At 43.5% G+C, this 19,070-nt stretch overlaps 1 pseudogene; it reads right to left on the minus strand.

Moving 5' to 3' along the window:
• Positions 1–10,890: 10,890 nt before the first annotated feature.
• LOC146860432 (E3 ubiquitin-protein ligase RNF12-A pseudogene) lies at positions 10,891–17,105 on the minus strand (annotated as a pseudogene).
• Positions 17,106–19,070: the final 1,965 nt, after the last annotated feature.

The following is a 19,070-nucleotide window of genomic DNA, read 5'->3' on the forward strand; positions in this document are numbered from 1 at the left end:
CTGCTGGGAGGACTCTGCACCCACCCCTCCTGTCTCAGGGCACTGCTGGGAGGACTCTGCACCCACCCCTCCTGTCTCAGGGCACTGCTGGGAGGACTCTGCACCCACCCCTCCTGTCTCAGGGCACTGCTGGGAGGACTCTGCACACACCCCTCCTGTCTCAGGGCACTGCTGGGAGGACTCTGCACCCACCCCTCCTGTCTCAGGGCACTGCTGGGAGGACTCTGCACACACCCCTCCTGCATCTGGGCACTGCTGGGAGGACTCTGCACCCACCCCTCCTGTCTCAGGGCACTGCTGGGAGGACTCTGCACCCACCCCTCCTGTCTCAGGGCACTGCTGGGAGTGATAGGCACCCACCCCTCCTGTCTCAGGGCACTGCTGGGAGGACTCTGCACCCACCCCTCCTGTCTCAGGGCACTGCTGGGAGGACTCTGCACACACCCCTCCTGCATCTGGGCACTGCTGGGAGGACTCTGCACCCACCCCTCCTGTCTCAGGGCACTGCTGGGAGGACTCTGCACACACCCCTCCTGCATCTGGGCACTGCTGGGAGGACTCTGCACCCACCCCTCCTGCGTCTGGGCACTGCTGGGAGGACTCTGCACCCACCCCTCCTGTGTCTGGGCACTGCTGGGAGGACTCTGCACCCACCCCTCCTGTCTCAGGGCACTGCTGGGAGGACTCTGCACACACCCCTCCTGCATCTGGGCACTGCTGGGAGGACTCTGCACCCACCCCTCCTGTCTCAGGGCACTGCTGGGAGGACTCTGCACCCACGCCTCCTGTCTCAGGGCACTGCTGGGAGGACTCTGCACCCACCCCTCCTGTCTCAGGGCACTGCTGGGAGGACTCTGCACACACCCCTCCTGTCTCAGGGCACTGCTGGGAGGACTCTGCACCCACCCCTCCTGTCTCAGGGCACTGCTGGGAGGACTCTGCACACACCCCTCCTGTCTCAGGGCACTGCTGGGAGGACTCTGCACACACCCCTCCTGCGTCTGGGCACTGCTGGGAGGACTCTGCACCCACCCCTCCTGTGTCTGGGCACTGCTGGGAGGACTCTGCACCCACCCCTCCTGTCTCAGGGCACTGCTGGGAGGACTCTGCACCCACCCCTCCTGTCTCAGGGCACTGCTGGGAGGACTCTGCACCCACCCCTCCTGTCTCAGGGCACTGCTGGGAGTGATAGGCACCCACCCCTCATGTCTCAGGGCACTGCTGGGAGTGATAGGCCCCCCTCATGTCTCAGGGCACTGCTGGGAGTGATAGGCCCCCACCCCTCATGTCTCAGGGCACTGCTGGGAGTGATAGGCACCCACCCCTCATGTCTCAGGGCACTGCTGGGAGTGATAGGCCCCCACCCCTCATGTCTCAGGGCACTGCTGGGAGTGATGGGCACCCACCCCTCCTGTCTCAGGGCACTGCTGGGAGTGATAGGCCCCTACCCCTCCTGTGTCTGGGCACTGCTGGGAGGACTCTGCACCCACCCCTCCTGTCTCAGGGCACTGCTGGGAGGACTCTGCACCCACCTCTCCAATTTCACAATATGTACGCTCATGACATACACGGATGTGGGTACGCTCCATGCATTCGAGGTGGGGGTACGTGTCGTACTTACACTGTTGGGGTGGGGCTACGCTCCATGCATTCGAGGTGAGGGTACGTGTCTTACTTACACTGTTGGGGTGGGGGTACGCTCCATACATACGGTGTGGGGGTAGGGTCCGTACATATCCGTCCCCACGCTATGTGATGCTTGTGCGGGCCGTACCCAGGCCTTTGCCACGTGGGTACGAGCCGTCCCGCCATTGTTGGGGTGACGTGGGTGTGGGCGTGGTACGACTCGTACCCACGCTCTTCAGGCGTGGGTACGGGACGTACCGGTCTGGTTGTGTTGCCGGTTCGCGTCGTGACGGACTTCCGTTGTGGCGGTCGCTGGCTTAGCTGGACACGCCCCCACCCCCTCGTAGTGACCAGGGCATGGGAGTCAGGTATGTCCTGGGCATGTGTGCTGTGTGACTTTGGTGGGGGGTTTGTGGCCTGCCCTGGTCCTGCCACCCCCACCCCACCCCACTTTCCCCCCTCCCTTAGTTGTTCTGACCTTCTGCGGCGTCTGCGTCCGAACCTGTAGAGGAGGTCGACTGCTATGAGGGCCGGGATGACACGTAGGTTCGGGTCCATGTCTGTCCGTCGCGTACGGGTCCTCCTTGTTCGCGTCGTCCTGTCTGTCCGTCGCGTACTGGTCCTCCTTGATCGCGTCGTCCTGTCTGTCCGTCGTGTACTGGTACTCCTTGTTCACGTCGTCCTGTCGCGTACTGGTCCTCCTTGTTCGCGTCGTCCTGTCTGTCCGTCGCGTACTGGTGGTCCTTGTTCGCGTCGTCCTGATTTCCCGGCAGTTTTTGGCAGCCGGAAAATATTCACCGTGCGGGATGACGTCGGTGCGAATCGTAATTCCTGGTTCGTGAATGGCAGGCTGCGAGCGTCCCGACGTCAGGTCGGTGCTTTTCCGGATCGCATTTGTATGTTTATTTTGTTCGGTCGGGGTTTTTACGCGTCGGACGGAGAATATGCTCCGTCCGACGGTTCGTACCCGGTTTTTACAGGATCGTAATTGGCACCAAAGTGAATGTGGATGTGTGGGATTTTTTAGGACAAGACATTGGGCTTATGAAAGGAGTTGACCCAATTCAAATTTCAGTAAAATCTGGCACTGAAATTCCAAAAATTCCTCAATATAAAATGCGTCCTGAGATGATTGCAGGAGTAACACCTGTAATTGACCAAATGATTGAACAAGGCATTTTGAAAGAAATATTGGGAGGTCCTTGTAATTCACCTATCATGGGTATTAAAAAACCAAGTGGAAAATATAGAATTGTGCAAGATTTGAAGCAAGTGAACAAAATAGTAATACCTTGTTGTCCAATTGTACCAAACCCAGCGTTGATACTATATAAAATCCCATGTGCAGCAGAATGGTTCACTGTGATTGATTTGTGTCAAGCATTTTTTACGATACACTTACATCCGGACAGCTAATATTTATTTGCTTTTCGGTTTGGAGGTTGTGTCTTGGCATGGTGCCAAGTTCCTCAAGGGTATACTGAGAGTCCATCAATTTTTAATCAGATATTAAACAAGTGTTTGGAGTCATTAAAATTGCCAGAGAATTCGGTATTGGTGCAATACATAGACGATGTGCTCATTGCATCAAAGATAAAGGAAGCTTGTGTGACAGATACTATTGCTCTGCTGAACCATTTGGCAGTAGGGGGGCATAAAGTGTCACCAGCTAAATTACAATTCTGTAAAAAAGAAGTTTTGTATTTGGGATACAAAATTGAAAAAAGAGTCAGGAAAGTATCACATGATTGAATAAATGTGATCTTGCAAATGAATCATCCAAGAACACAGAAAGATATACGAATGTTTCTGGGAATTGTTGGATACTGCCGACAATGGATCAGTGGATTTTCACTGATTGCCAAGCCCTTACAAAGATTGACACATAAGGATGTGATTGATCCAATTGAATTTAATGATGAATGTATGAAAACATTCATGGAATTGCGAAACAGTCTTTGTCGAGCACCTGCTTTAGTAATGATTGACTACAGCAAGAATTTTGCATTATTCTGCTGTGAAAGCGATGGTTGTACAATCTCGGTCTTGACACAAACACATGGAATGATGCGACGTCCAGTGGCATATTTTTCTGCTACATTGGATGCGATGGCAGCAGCATTGCCAGGATGTTTGAAAGCAGTTGCTGCTACATATATGAATTTGGAACAAAGTGAGTCCATTGTTATGGGCTATCCTTTCCTTTGAAGGTGTATGTCCCTCATTCTGTGGAGATTCTGTTGACCATAACTCGGACTCAACACCTTACTAGTAGTCGTTTGACTAAATATGAGAGGGTGATTCTGGGTGCAGAAAATGTCATAGTAACAAGGTGTACAAACCTAAACCCAGCCACCTTGTTACCAAGTCCAAGTTATGAAGAAGTAGTGGATGAAGCAGAACATGATTGTCTGGCTGTGACTGAATTGTGTACAAAACCAAGGCCAGATATTAAAGATGCACCATTGCCTGAATCAGATTGTGTGATGTGGATGGATCATGCATAAGAGATGAAAAGGGTTCTTTGCGTGGTGCATATGCTGTTTGTACAGTATCTATGGTTCTTGATGCATCATGTCTGCAGGGTACAGTTCCTGCACAAATTTCAGAGCTGGGGCCTCTAACGAGAGCTTTCAGAATTGGGAAAAATCTAAGAATAACCATATTCATGGATAGTTAATATGGTTTTAGGGTTGTGCATGGTTTTGGGCAACTGTGGATGCAACGTGGGTTCCTGACTTCCTCAGGATCCCCAATAAGGAAAGGTGACTTTGTTAAAGATTTATTGAATGCACTACAGTTGTCCACCGAAGTTGGGGTGGTGAAAGCTCTGCACATAAATCTGGAAATGATTACATTACATTTGGCAATGAATATGCTGACCAACTTGCAAGATTCTGTGCACAAAATTCAATTTCAATAAACAAAAGTACCCAGAAATCTGATTCAAAATGTCATCTAATGTTTTCTTCTGTTGAGACATGGGATGAAATTAGACAATGGCAGGAAGAGGCTAGTGATGAAGAAAAGGAATTATGAAACAAATCAGGTTGCACACGCAGAGAGGAAAATTAAATATGGGTGTGTAATGATGGAAGACCAATCAATGCAGACAGTTTGCTATCACAGTAACACACATAGGTAGAGGTGCCATGATCAGGCTTTTTAAGCAGACATGGTATAATCCGAAATTCAGGGTCATTGCGGAAAGTCTTTGTCAGAGGTGTGTCACATGCCAGCAACAAAATGCAGGGAGTAAGACAGTTGTCAGTTGGGGACGAATTGGTAAAGCAGCAGGTCCATTTACTCGATTATAGGCTGACTTAATAGAGCTGCCTCCTTGTAATGGGCTAAAATATGTGTTAGTGGTGGCTTGTCTGTTTTCTCGTTGGTTGGAAGCTTATCCATCAAGACAAAATGACAGTCTAACAGTAGCTAAACTACTTTTGAGAGAAATAATACCCAGATTCAGATTTCCAGTCACTTTAAAAACAGATAGGGGAACTAACACCTGAAAAAAGTGAAGAAAAGTGCTGGACCTGATGTAAAGAACTGTGTAACAAAAAAACTAAAAAAGGAGGGGTAGAAGCAGGTGAGTAGCCTGGATTACACTTACATTTCATGTAATAATTTTTTCCTTTTTAGTTAGTTTTTTAGTTTTTTTAGTTTTTTACATTTTATTGAAATGGCAGAAACAAGGTATCAAGATACCGGACATCAAAATCAGGGTTGTAAACGTAGATGTATAAGAGCTTGCTTCATAAGTATTTTAATATTATTGCTTGTTTGGTTAATATTAATTGTTATAGTGCCTTATTTTATGTTCATTACTAATAATAATGTTACTAATGTTGGAGTGAAAGAGAAAATAGGTGTGGGAAATCTTAAGGAAGAACCTCAAACTAACATAGAGAAATTAACTGATGACAGCATGTATCATCAAGATAACTCAATTAATGACTTTTCATTAAATGTATTTACTAAATTACTTTATGAATATGTAGATACTATGGATGCGAGAGATTGTTATGTGTGCATGCAATTACCATCTTCTGTGTCTGAGAGAGTAACCCACCATCACTTACCCGTAACATATTATGTTTCATGTAGTGTATTAACCAGCTTATTTTACGAAAGGGGTAGTTTGCAATATTATTATTCTAATTTTGATTTAGTCTTTTCAGAAGTACCTATTAGAAAGAATATGAACTGGATAAGCAGTGCAAAGGATGCTGAATACTTTGGGGACTTTTTTCATACCACAAAAACAATTGACATAGTATATGCACACAGGAACAATCTAACATGTAGATTGCGTCGAGAGGAGATTGAGTTTATAGATTTAGTAGAGGATAGAAGACAAAGTTTTAAAGCAAAGGCTGTTAACCAGAAGTCTCATATACCTCCATGGGCTTACAGGGAAGGAAATTATAAGAAGGGAGAGACCTATGCTGCAATGTCCCTGGATTGGCATCACAGAGGAAAACTTTGTTTACTTAGACAGAAAACAAACGACAATAATTATTTCATTGGTTCCAGTGAATGTGATCATGTCTTTTTGATAACAGGTGGCTGAGGATTGAAAGGGGGAACAGGCCCAATTTTTCTGGGAATGTATTATGTGTGTGGTAAGAATGCCTATTATAGGTTGCCTGCACATTGGTATGGGTGTTGCTATTTGGGAATTGACTTTGCCAAAATGTATCACATAGATAAGAATCATGGAATCAATGAAAAGAAAGCTGAACTAATTCAGAATAAAAGGGGAACTAGTTTTGCGGAAATAGTAGGTGATATTTTTGGTGCACTGATACTTTCGGTTGGTGTACTCCTCAATTCGCATAATATTAAGAAATTATCGACAGTAGTAGATCGTTTATCAACGGATACTGCTGGAGGATTCTTAATGATTGATACTGAAATGGTTGCTATAAGGTCTATGATACTGAAATGGTTGCTATAAGGTCTATGGTTTTACAGAATGGACTTGCACTTGATGTAATATTGGGAAAGGAGGGTGGAGTCTGTACAATGCTGAAAATTCAACAGTGTTGTACCCATATCCTAGACAAAAGTAAAAGTCTAGAGGGATATATAAAGAATATTACACATTTACATGAGAACTTGGCTGAATTGAAGGTTGTTGGTGCTTGGGAGAAACTTGGAATGGGTTTTTCCTCTTTTAGTGGTTGGCTTTATAACTTAAGTAATAGTTTTATAGGGAAAATACTGACACCAATAATTGTAGCTGCCACAGGAATGCTTGTATTACTAATGATTTATAAATGTTGTAAGTGTAAAGGGAGAAAAATAGATATTAAACGTAGACCTATAAAAGGAAAAAAGAGAATATTGAGATGGAAGAGAGAAAGAAAAAATATTATGAAAGAGTAAGAGATATAGATGAGATGAGTATGAAACAGAAGAAAACAACCGCGTTTTAAAATTATGATGACAAAACAGATTTTTGGGACAGTTTTTTTTTTATGGCTCAAATCGCCATCAAATGGGGGATTGTTGGAGCAGGGTTTTTGCACAAAAAAAACTGCTCGGATTGAACCTCTCATTTAGTTAATAAACATCTAAAATCATTAACCGTATGATACTAATAGTATGCATATGCATATGCGAGATGGGGAGAACGTGTTAGGAGTAGGCCGCAAAGCCTGTGCATAACTAACGCAGAAACTAATAACTAAAAGGCTGCGAATTATTATTCACATAATGCTTTAATTTTATTCATACCTAATAATGCTTTGCAAAAACCCATTTGGAAATGACAACTTGTGTGGAAACGATATTTACATTATATTTTGTCTTTCTTAGGAAAATGGAAAAGGGTTTCATTCTGAAATGTGAAAGGCCTCGGAAAGCAGTTTGAGCATTCAGAACTGTGGTGTGGGAAGAGGAATCTGACAGAAATATTTAATCTCCGGTGATGGCCAAGGTTGTGCAGAGGAAGACAAAGAATACTTTTACATCCAAGTTCCTCTGGAAGAGAAGATGAACATAAATTGTTACATGGAACATGAGCATGCTGTGGAAGAAGGAGATACTGAGGCCTGTGAATGAAGTAGCTTTATGAACAATTGTGTTCTTCAAAAGTTTAGTTATGCCAGTGTGGTGTGACCGAGACAGCCCTTGTTTTAGCCAATTAGAATAATTCGTTAGTTGGGATGGAGAGAGTAGTGGGTTGGACATGTGAGAAAATAGAGTAGAACTAAACCTAGAAAGTAGGAGGAGTTGTCGAATTGTCTTAACTTTGTGAGAGGAAAGAGCTGTGACGCTGTTTCCAATTCTTGAGGGCTGACTGATGAACTGCTGATCCCGATCCTTATATCTATGCACTTTAAATCTACTTGAAGTGCCTTGTTTACTCTCATGGCCAAACAGTAGCATTTACATTTCCTAGAATCATGGGTGATCGGTAATATTCATGATTTCTGATTTGCATAATAATTTGCAAATGTTTTCTCTACTTTTGTCTCTCTACCACTCCACTCTTTCAATGTGCTGATCTTGAGATGTATTTGTAATATGTATGATTTCTCCTGTGAATGACATGCATTTGGCTGTACTGTATTTCTATGAGCATTTTACATTTTTAGATAAATTTCATTAACTTTACCAAAGGTGTCTGTTGTTATTATGGTATTGTATAATTCATGGAGTATCATTAATAACCAATCCCTGCCCTCTAATACAAAGATCCATAGTCAGTGGAGATTAACCAAACTATTGGTAAGTGGTATTAACTCATGCAGTGTGGAGGGAACTTATTATGAATTGTGTCCAGTTTATAAAAGTATATATTTAGTTTCCGAATTGCTGTATCAGTATCAAACATGGCCGACAGGTCAAGCACAACCCACATGGCGGGATTTCTGGTGTCAATGGATAGCCTGATAGTATCTGCTACTGCAAGAAGGGCAGTCTCCACTGTGGGAAGGTCTAAAGCCTGATTGAGAGGAATCCAACAAACTATATGTCTCCAGATAAGAGGAGAGCTGCAAAAATCAGATGGAGATCCAGAGTTTGCTTTAGCCAGCAAGTCAAGCATAAGAGATTGAGAGATAGGCCAAACTCTTTCCCATAATACTGGAACAATATTTTGAGGCAATTCAATGGTGTGTAGGTGAGCTAAAGAAGTAGCCACAGAATTAAAACTTTAGTAGATATTATCTATTTTGGTTTGAAAGTGGGTAGCAAAAATGTCACAAAGTAATTGTGAGGCAGGAATAACTGAGGAGCAGGTTTGGGGTTTGGCAAAATCATTTAGGATTTTATGAAATTCCTTTGAGGGAAAACACAGATCTGGCTGTGCAGATGTAAGTAAATCCCAAAATTCAATAGTATGCTTGGGAATATATCTAGCATTGAGGTAGAGGTCTTAAAGTATGGGAGAAATGGACCGTAGCTTGGTGCGTGAATCAGGGTAATTGAGGTAGAGGCTGTGAAAGCATTGGGCTGAATGTTGCCTGAAGGAGAGCTTTCCCCATTTCCATTTCTTTGAAAAATTAGACAGGAGAACCCACATACATAGCAGGGAAGTGGGAACACAATGTTGGCCAGACGGCCTGAGTTTTTTGTTTTTTTAGGTCATTACTATTGTAATGTTTAAATGATGGAAAAGCCACCACTGGCAGCGCAGATTGAGAGTTCCTGGTCCCTGGTGATGTTTGGGTGCGGACTGGCACAGTTGGCTCACCTCTGGCGCACCTTTAGTGTGATGGCGGCGGGCTCCCTGCGCATTGGTGCCAGGCTTGTTCTTTATGTCGATGGTGAGATAAGCAACTGTACTGCTGCTGTCCAGAAAATGGTGGCTGTAGCAGTGAAGGCACGTCAAAAAAATCGGCAAAGCCTACTCTGAGCTCCCTTTCCTCTATCGGCCAAGCTGCGCCCGACCGGGAAGCTCAGGAAAAAAAGCAAAGTGCAGGAGTGAGTCGTGGTATGCAGCAGCTCAAGGCAAGGGTGCCATAGAGACTAATTATACCAGTGAGCCATTTTACATGATGAATGTAATGTTCTTGAATCATCAAGAAGAATTGCAGGCATATCCTGGCGGGCTCCAGTTCTAGTGATCTTCCTTCACACAGTATTAAAAATACAATCCCTACAGATTTAAACAAATGTACACACGTTGGACTTCTGGGTGAAGAAGAATAAATACTCATGCACATATACTTAGTACATTACATGTTTTGGCTAATGGTATCTAATGTACCTATCTTTTAAAATGTTCCAAGGGGTTTGCAACAATTAATGCTACAACATAATTCATGGACGTTTCCTTAAATAGAGACATTTATTTACTTTCTAAATGGTCATATTGAGATCTGTGTGCTCGCCTGAAGAGTGTCCATGAGGACAGGCAACATATTGCTTTCTTCCAATGCAGTAACCTCGGAAAGAAATTGAATATGATTGGCTGTTGCCTTCTTCACAAATCACCCTTGAACTTCCAATTGAACTTTCATTAAACATTGATCTGGAGGTGCCAGAATTATGGCTTGGTGCACTAATCTGTGTACTGCAGGTTGAGCAGCGTTCCGTCTGTACTACTGACTGTATGTATATTAAGGCATAGCAGGGCATTTTTATTATTGAGTAGAACAGCATAGGGTGCGAATCTCCAAGATCACATGAAGAGCTTTCTGAGTTTTCTGAGTTTTGCATGGCTCTGCGACGTTTTGTAAATCCCAAAGCTATGTTGGGCCTTGCTTTATCTTCCAGCAGAGAGGTGCTCCATTGGTGGAGTATGGGAGTTTCCACGCATCCACACATGGTATTTGACACAATCCCATATTTAAAAAGGATTGTAAACATGGAATTGCTCCAAAATGATGTGCCTTCCAGACCTTGGAATAAAGAGGGGAAATATCTTTATTTCCGCCTGTTACTTCCAAATTGTAGGCATGCTGCATTCAGCAGCACACATTCAAAGAAGGAAATGTGTTTCAGGATTGTTTTTGTGCAGGAAGCTGAAATACTTTGCAATAGACTGGGTAGTAATATCAGAGATGGGAATAGAGCATTTGCTCTGAGACACCTTAAGTCCAGATACACCTGTGGATACCTGTGAGCCTAGAGGCCTCAATAAGAATGAGGGCTTCTCAGTAGTGCTCGATGATAATGGTTAAGAACCAGAATAAACATTTAATGATGAAATCTGAATGTGTAAAAATCTGAATGAAAGAAACAAATACTTACTTAATGTGGTTACATTATTTTATATATGCATATACTTATTTATACAGATTTACATTATAGTTCTTCCCTTGACATGTTGTGATCTTGGTTATTCATGCTTTGAATAATTGCCCTCAGAGGTATGGATATGCAATGAACATGGTACTCATGTGAACAAGGCAGTTTCCGGAGCTTATTGCCTTGTGTGTATTCTGTAATGCAAACACTGCATGTCTTCAGAGCGTCATTTTCACCAAAATTTCTAGTGGACAGGTTATCTATTTGTTCTTTGGTGAGTCCTCTTGGTTTATCATCATCGTCCTCATTGAGAAGGAAAAACTGTGCGAGGCTAAGAAATGGTAAAGAGCCACTTTCTTCAAAGGTGACCAATCCCCGATTACGCCCCTCCCGTCTGCCAAGAGCTGTTGAGCCACCTTCCGTACCACCTTCAGCACTGCCTTCATTACTTCCCTCTGTGCCACCTTCATTAACGCCTTCATTAACGCCTTCATGAACACCTTCATTACCACCTTCATATACTTCTCCAGGGCTGGCTTCTGTACTGTCACCACTAGAACTACTTCTACTGCTACTGCCGTTTTGTGCCTCAGCAGGGTCTGCAGCTGGATTTTGTACAGGGACAGGCACGCTCGGATCAGCATCATTATCATTGTACATGAAATAGCTTAGCTCTCCAAATCCAGTCATTATCTGCCTCAGCATAGTCTGAATAGCAACTGGGGTGGTCTCGCTTAAGCCAGTGTTCAAAATTCTGCGAATTGGAATCCTGGTTGTGCTTACATAAGTCCGTACACCTGCACGTTCAGATCGAGAAAATGTGCGACGGAAACCACCACGCTCACTTTCATAAGTAAATGTGTGTAGTAATTCACTCAGGAGCAGGTTGAAATAAAGTGAATTTATTGAAGTTGAAGACTACACAGCTCTTGAACTGCCAACCATCTTCACCATCAGTCAGTATGCTGCAGTTGAATTATAACATTCTAACAATGACATCATGAGCTGACATCACACACACACTCAACTAGGAGCAGGTGAATGACTCAGGCTTACTTAACATTGACTACAGGCTTACTTAACATTGACTACAGCATATAACATACCTCCTTTCCTCCTGACCAACTAAAACTAAAACACTAAACATATTATACAATGAATAAAACTTACATAATTTTTTTAATCACGAAACCTATGAGGAATAACACGAATTCTTGAACTCTTTCTACGTTGTCCAGTAAGAAACTTGGAAGTGGTGTTTGCTTTGCTTGACACACTTGAATCTTTAGAAGTAGAGCAAGATCTTGTTTTAATTAGTCTAGACAAATTCCACCAACAACCACCTTCAACCTGGGCAGCATTGTTGTAAATACGAATAACCTTGACTGGATCACCAAACTTTGAATACCCCTTCTTGGTGTGTACCGGACTCTTAATACGTACAAAATCACCCACAGAAAGAGCAACACATTTTACACTTTTCTTGTTGTCAAACCATGTTTTCTCTTTCTCTTGTGCAACATCAGAATTGATATTTACTTTTTCCATAAGTACATCAACATCACACAACGATTCCACCCATTTACCCATCCAACCTGGACGGAAACTTGTATTAGCTTTTCTACCTCTTAATAACTCAAAAGGAGAAACCTTTGTAGACGAATGAGGTGTAGTTCTATAGAACCACAACATGCTCTCAAGAGCTTTGTACACATCATGTCTCCCATTAACTGCCCACTTGACACACTCACCTACAACCCTATTCATTCTCTCGACGAGGCCATTGGTTTGTGGATGATAAAGTGAGCTTTTGAGATGTTTAATGCCACTAAGCATTAAAAAAGATTCAAATTCTTCACTCAGAAATTGAGTCCCATTGTCAGAAACCAGGAATTGTGGGAACCCTTCCCTCAAGAATATGTCCTTGAGAAACTTGACAAGAGATGAAGAATTAGCCTCCCTGACTACCTTGATCTCAGGCCACTTAGACGCATAGTCCATTGCCACTAAAATGTATTTCATCCCCAGAGGAAGAATCTCATAAGGCCCCATGATATCGATACCCACTTTAACCCATGGCCCCAAAGGACATTTGATAGGGTGTAAAGGTGGTGTTGTGACTTTCAAGCTTTTCTCTGATGTCTGACACACCGGACAGTTTTCAACCATAGTAGAAATCTCAACATCCATTCTGGGCCACCAAAATTCTTGACGGACTCGTCGTTTAGTAAGAGTGATTCCCAGGTGTCCCTCATGAGCCTCTTTAATAATGTTGACCCTCAAGGAATGTGGTGGTATGAGCTTGTCACATCTCATCAATAAACCGTCTTCCACTGAAATCTCTGACTCAACCTTCCAATACGGCTGTAATGATGCAGACAAAGATTTCTCACTTGGCCACCCATCCCTGACCAGCTGGCACACTTCCTGAAGAAGACAATCACCCAACAATGCTGCCCTCCCATCAGATTCAGAACCAACCGCAAGAACTGGAATATCTATTGAAGCCACCAAGCAATCTTCATTATCCTCATCATTTAGATCTTGAAAACTGGTCCCTTCACAATATCCACTGCTCTGAGGAAAGCGAGATAAAAAATCTGCTCTGATATTCTTACCCCCAGAAATGTGATGGACCTCAAATTGATATTGAAGGAGTTTGCTAACCATCCTCGTGATTCTTGGAGTGCAACACTTACTGGGCCCAGCAGACAGTATGGCAACCAGAGGTTTGTGATCCGTTAGCAAATTAAAACGTCTTCCCCATATATAAGGTCGATATTTGTCTATAGCCCATAAGCAAGCAAGAAGTTCCCTCTCAATCACAGAATACTGTGTTTCTGCACTCCTGAGCACCCTTGAAGCAAACGCCACAGTATTCTCAACATTCCCATTCTGTTGTGGAAGCATGGCACCCAAACCTCTCTGACTGGCATCAACGGTTATACAACATGGTAGATTCGGATCAAATGGGGTGAGAGCATCACTTTTTTTCAAAACCTCTTTAACTTTGCTAAAAGCCTGATCACACTCCACACACCACATAAACTTCCTCGAAAACTTTAGTAACTCACTAATGGGTCTGACTATTGATGCGTAATTTGGAATAAACTTGGAATAGTATTCTAGGAGACCTAAAAGAGACTTTACCCCTTTCTTATCTTCCGGTACCGGGGCCTCCAAGATTGCATCAATCAGCCCCTGATAAGGCTTGATACCCTCGTTAGTCAACAAATGTCCAAGATATTCAACTTCGCTACAGGAAAATTACATTTTTCAGTTTTGAGCACAACCCCACTCTTCTTGAAAATTTCAAGAACCTGTCTGATGATAGCATCATGTGAGTCATTATCCTTAGCGTAAATAAGGACATCATCTTGAAAGACAATGACACCTTCCACACCTTTTAACATGTTTTGCATGACCCTCTGAAATACTGATGCCGCGGAGGCTAATCCAAACGGCATTCTCCGGTACCGAAACATACCAATAGGAGATACAAAAGCAGTTAAGGCACAAGAATCCGGATGTTACTCTATTTGATGATAGGCACTATCCAGGTCTAACTTTGAAAACACACAAGCACCTTTGATACACGTGAAGAGGTCGGATATTCTTGGCAACGGATGGGAATCAACCCAAATCTCTTTATTGAGCGACCTAAGGTCCACACACACACGCAATTGCCCATCCCTTTTCCGAGCAACAACCAAAGGAGACAACCAAAGAGAGGACTCTGTGGGTTCGATAATACCTTTATCACAGAGTGCATGAAGTTCTTTGTTAAGGTCCTCTCGAACACTGAAAGGAACCCCTCTAAGCTTGTGCTTGACCGGGATAGCCCCATCTTTGACAATGATTTTATGTTTGAATCCTGAAATTTTACCCAGTTTGTTGCTAAAGACAGAAGGAAATTCATTTTTCCGCTTGGTACACACTCCATCAGAGGTGACTAGCATCACTTGCTCTTTAGTTCCTGGTCTTAAAATCATGTCAAAAAGGCCTTGGTGAAACCACCCTAGAATGTTCAAGCCCTTAACTGCCACATACATTTTCCCCCTTATTTTTCTTCCCTCGAAACTTAAAAAATCTTCAATGAAGCCTAAGAGATCAATTTTCCGTCCTTCATACGAAACCGGTGATCTATCAGGAGGAAACAAATCTCTATTTCCCCAGGTTTCATGAAATAGCTTCTGGGTTATCATTGTGATTCTAGCACCAGAATCTACAAGAAGATTGAGTTTCTTATCGCCCACCACTATTTCAACCACCGGATCGACACAGCATGAAGGGTCACCAGTTAGAGGTATATGTGTTTCATTGACAGAGCATTAAAAAAGATTCAAATTCTTCACTCAGAAATTGAGTCCCATTGTCAGAAACCAGGAATTGTGGGAACCCTTCCCTCAAGAATATGTCCGTGAGAAACTTGACAAGAGATGAAGAATTAGCCTCCCTGACTACCTTGATCTCAGGCCACTTAGACGCATAGTCCATTGCCACTAAAATGTATTTCATCCCCAGAGGAAGAATCTCATAAGGCCCCATGATATCAAAGACCTGGAGCGAGTTCTATTAGCTATGCTGTCTCTTTGGCGATATTCCCCTGGACGTACTCTTCTTACTTGTAGGTCAAGGACAATGGTTGGAGGTCTTTGTCCAGGTGCTGCAGACTCACTGCTGCCAGTAGTTTCTGAAATTGGTGGGGGTGGCGCATTTCTGGCTTCTGGTGTAGAAAACTGTACTGCATTTTGACTTGGTGCTTCTGTCCCAGTTGTGTGCTGTCGTAAAGTCACATGTTGTCTAGTTCTAGAGCTCCCAACAGCCTCATTTACTGGAGAATGATTCAAAGGATGAGACCATGTCACATGCCGCCGGGTTCTAGAGCTTCCTTCTTGCTCATTGGCTAAAACCTGATCTGAAGTTGGAGATGACCTAGGAGAAGTCTCACTCACTGGACTGAGAGGTGACCTACTTCTATCAGTCCTTGCCCTAGTTCTTCGCTGATCAGGACTCCTGCTTCTTGCTCTTCTTTGGCCTCTCTGTGGAGAAGATTCCTCAGCAACTGCTCCTGCAGAAGTACTATTTTCCATTCCAGTCAAGCGCCCATTAGCAGTTTCAAGACATGCATCTTCTGAATGGTTTCTTCCCTCACAAGAAGTCGATGGGCTTGAGCTTTCTCTGCAAGTAGCTTCTGCAATTGTAGATTCTAGACACACTGCTTCCTGACTGGCAGCCTCCAATCTGACCCTTTCTAAATTGGCCGCTTCTAAGCCGATCTGTTCTAGACTTGCAGCTTCAAAGCTAGCTCTTTCCAAACTGGCAGCCTCTCTGCTGGCCCTTTCCACAATAGCAGCTTCTGAGATCGAATTAATCATTTCCAGATTGCTAGCTTCTGAAATAACACTTTCTAAATTGGCTCTTTCAAGAATGGAGGCTTCCAACTGGTACCTTGTGCGCATAACCCATCTTCAATAATGCCATCACTGCTAGCTCCTGCATGAATGGCTTCTTCAGTCATTACAACTTCTGTATCTGCCATATCAGCGTTAGCATGAACATCCACTGGAGCCTCAGAATCGGGATTCACACCGTCACTTGGACTGCCATTTTCTATTAGTTCATCTGTATTGGAAGCACCTCCAGATGGCTCACTACCACCCTCTGGGTTTGGGTTGCCATTATTTCGATTAACATTGATTTCCAAACTGAATCTGAAGTCACCACTGTTTGGGTTGGTCCGGCTTACAGCTCTCCAGGACTGGTTTCCTCGTTGACCACTTCTGGTTGTGTTTCCAGTTTGCCTCACAGAATTTTTTTTTTTTTTTTTTTCAGAATTCAACCAATCTATAATTGAATCTCCATTGGATGAATCCTCTCCAGATTCTGAACCTCGATTCTCTTCGCTGTTTTGTGGCGGAGGGCCTTCCTTGACGCGCTGCAATCTCCTCAGTAACTCCTCTTCTGTTATTTCACCTGGAGTACCATGCAAGTTGTTATCCCTCATAAGCCTATAGTCCTCTTCATTGAGGTTATTTAAAAACTGATAGAAGGCTTCCTCTCGATTCAATCGCTCTAGTTGACTTTGCCGTTGACCTTCCGACTGCTCTGAACCACCGTTATCTTTAGAATCTCCACTTTCCATGGTGATAAGAGGCTAACAAGAGTGAGACATTTCTACTCAATGTACCGGTCCCCGTCGTTGATATTCTAACACTCCTCCAGCCGCCTCCACCGCCTTTTGCTCCCCCCGAATACGCCGCTCCCTCTCCTGAGCCCTGAGTATGGATATGCAGTAAGATTAGCAGAGGATACATTTTAAACAGTCAGTTCTGACCTTAGTTGACTACCGATCAAGAGCTGTAAGGCAGCATGACAATTTAAGCCACTTGGGCATGGTAGCAAAGACTATAGCACAAGGGGAGGCATTTGGTATTGTACAGTTTGTTGGAAGAGATGGACTAATATGAATTAATTGAACATGCTTTCTTTATATGCCACATGTTATGTGTCCATACAGAAGTGTAATATTCAACACAGTTAATATGCCCACCTGGGTATGAGTGTTGAATAACTGAATATATGTGGACATTTCACTATGAATTTGAGGCGGTGGCTTTAAACAATGTGACTTGACATATAATATTGCAATGCATATAAACTCAAATAACTGTACCAGCTAGATGAATGATATTTGGGTATTTTATTTTACTGTGTTAACGTGTGGTAATTTACACATGAGCACTTATTTTGTCTGGAGATATTTAGTATTTTCTCACTGTTTATGGTTTGATGGGGTGATTATCCTCAAACTGCCCCCCCCCAAGGGAGAGGGTGCAGTGAGCTGACCAGACACCAGGGAAAATTTAGAAGAAAAAAAAAATGGGGTGGATTGGCTCACCTTGGCCCACCATGAACGTAGACATTCCCCACCGCGAAAACGGGCATTACAGTCTTTTGGGGCTCCTGGGGGTAGAATGGGTAGAGGTGTTCCATATTTGCCCCCTATGACCACTAGACATCAGGGAACATTTAGAAAAAAAGAGGGTGGGGATTGCCATGATGCACAGGTTCATGCCCCCATCTAGAATTGGGCAATACAGTATTTCTGACCCCGTGAGCAAATTGGAGGTTTCCTTTAATATACCAGCCCTGGGGGCAAAAAGCCCACTAGGCAGCAGGGAAAGTAAAATAAATAGACGGAGAGGGTGGCCCATCATGAAAAGGGCAAGACCCCAACCCAAAAGGGAACTCTACAGTTTTTCTGCCCCCGTGCCAGAAAGTCCACTGTACACCAGAGCATGTATATAAATGGGGTACCGTTTTAGCAGGAGATGTGTTAGAATGCAGGGTGGTAGGAAATTTGCGGATCCCTTCAGATTCTAGAACGTTCCCTGACAGAAATGTTAGGAAAATGTGTGTCTTAGCCAAAGTCTGAGGTTTGCAAGGGATTTTAGGTGAAAAATCTTGTGAGATTCATGTGAGTCACACCAGCCTTCACTGTCTAGTTTTCAGGAATCTCTGGGTTTTGTAGGTTTCCCTGGCTTTGCTAGGGCCCAAATTCCACAATAAACCCCAGTCCATGTTGGGTTTTGGGCACTTTCCTTTTGCTAGCGCTAGGGTCACCCACACAAGTGGTGTAGGGATTTTATCAGGAAAGGTTTGGGAACACTAAGCGGAAGCTCCCACAGGGATCTTGTTTTCAGTAATATTTGGGTTTGGTAGGTTTTCCTGTGTTCCGACTCATCTGGGCCCAAATTACGTAGCGACCCACATTACAAAAAGGGTTGGTTTTTGATGGAAACATTTGAATCGTCGTGTTGTGTTTTGGGCCCTTTTCTGTTGCATGTGATATGTCCACCCACACAAGTGGGGTAGTGTTTTTATTGGGAATGCTGAGTTGTAGAACATTTTTGGATCCCCGCAGATTATGTATATTTCCCTCACAGAGATGTGCAGAATATGTATGTTTTTAGCAAAACTTTGAGTTTTGGCAGGGTGTCTGTGAAAGAAACATGACATCTATGCAAGGGACACCACAGTGGATCCTGTACAACCTCAGTGTCTAATTTTCAGAATTATCTGGGTTTAGTAGGTTTTTATTATTTTTTATTTATTTAACTAAAAGTAATATATACATTTCTTAAACAGACCTCAGGAATACCTATATATTTTGAAACCACAGTTATTATACATTTTTGTATAAAGAACTACACATATATAGATACACACATATA

The sequence above is a fragment of the Triturus cristatus genome, chromosome 3_1 (genome assembly GCF_964204655.1).
Source record: "Triturus cristatus chromosome 3_1, aTriCri1.1, whole genome shotgun sequence".
Lineage (NCBI taxonomy): Eukaryota > Metazoa > Chordata > Amphibia > Caudata > Salamandridae > Triturus > Triturus cristatus.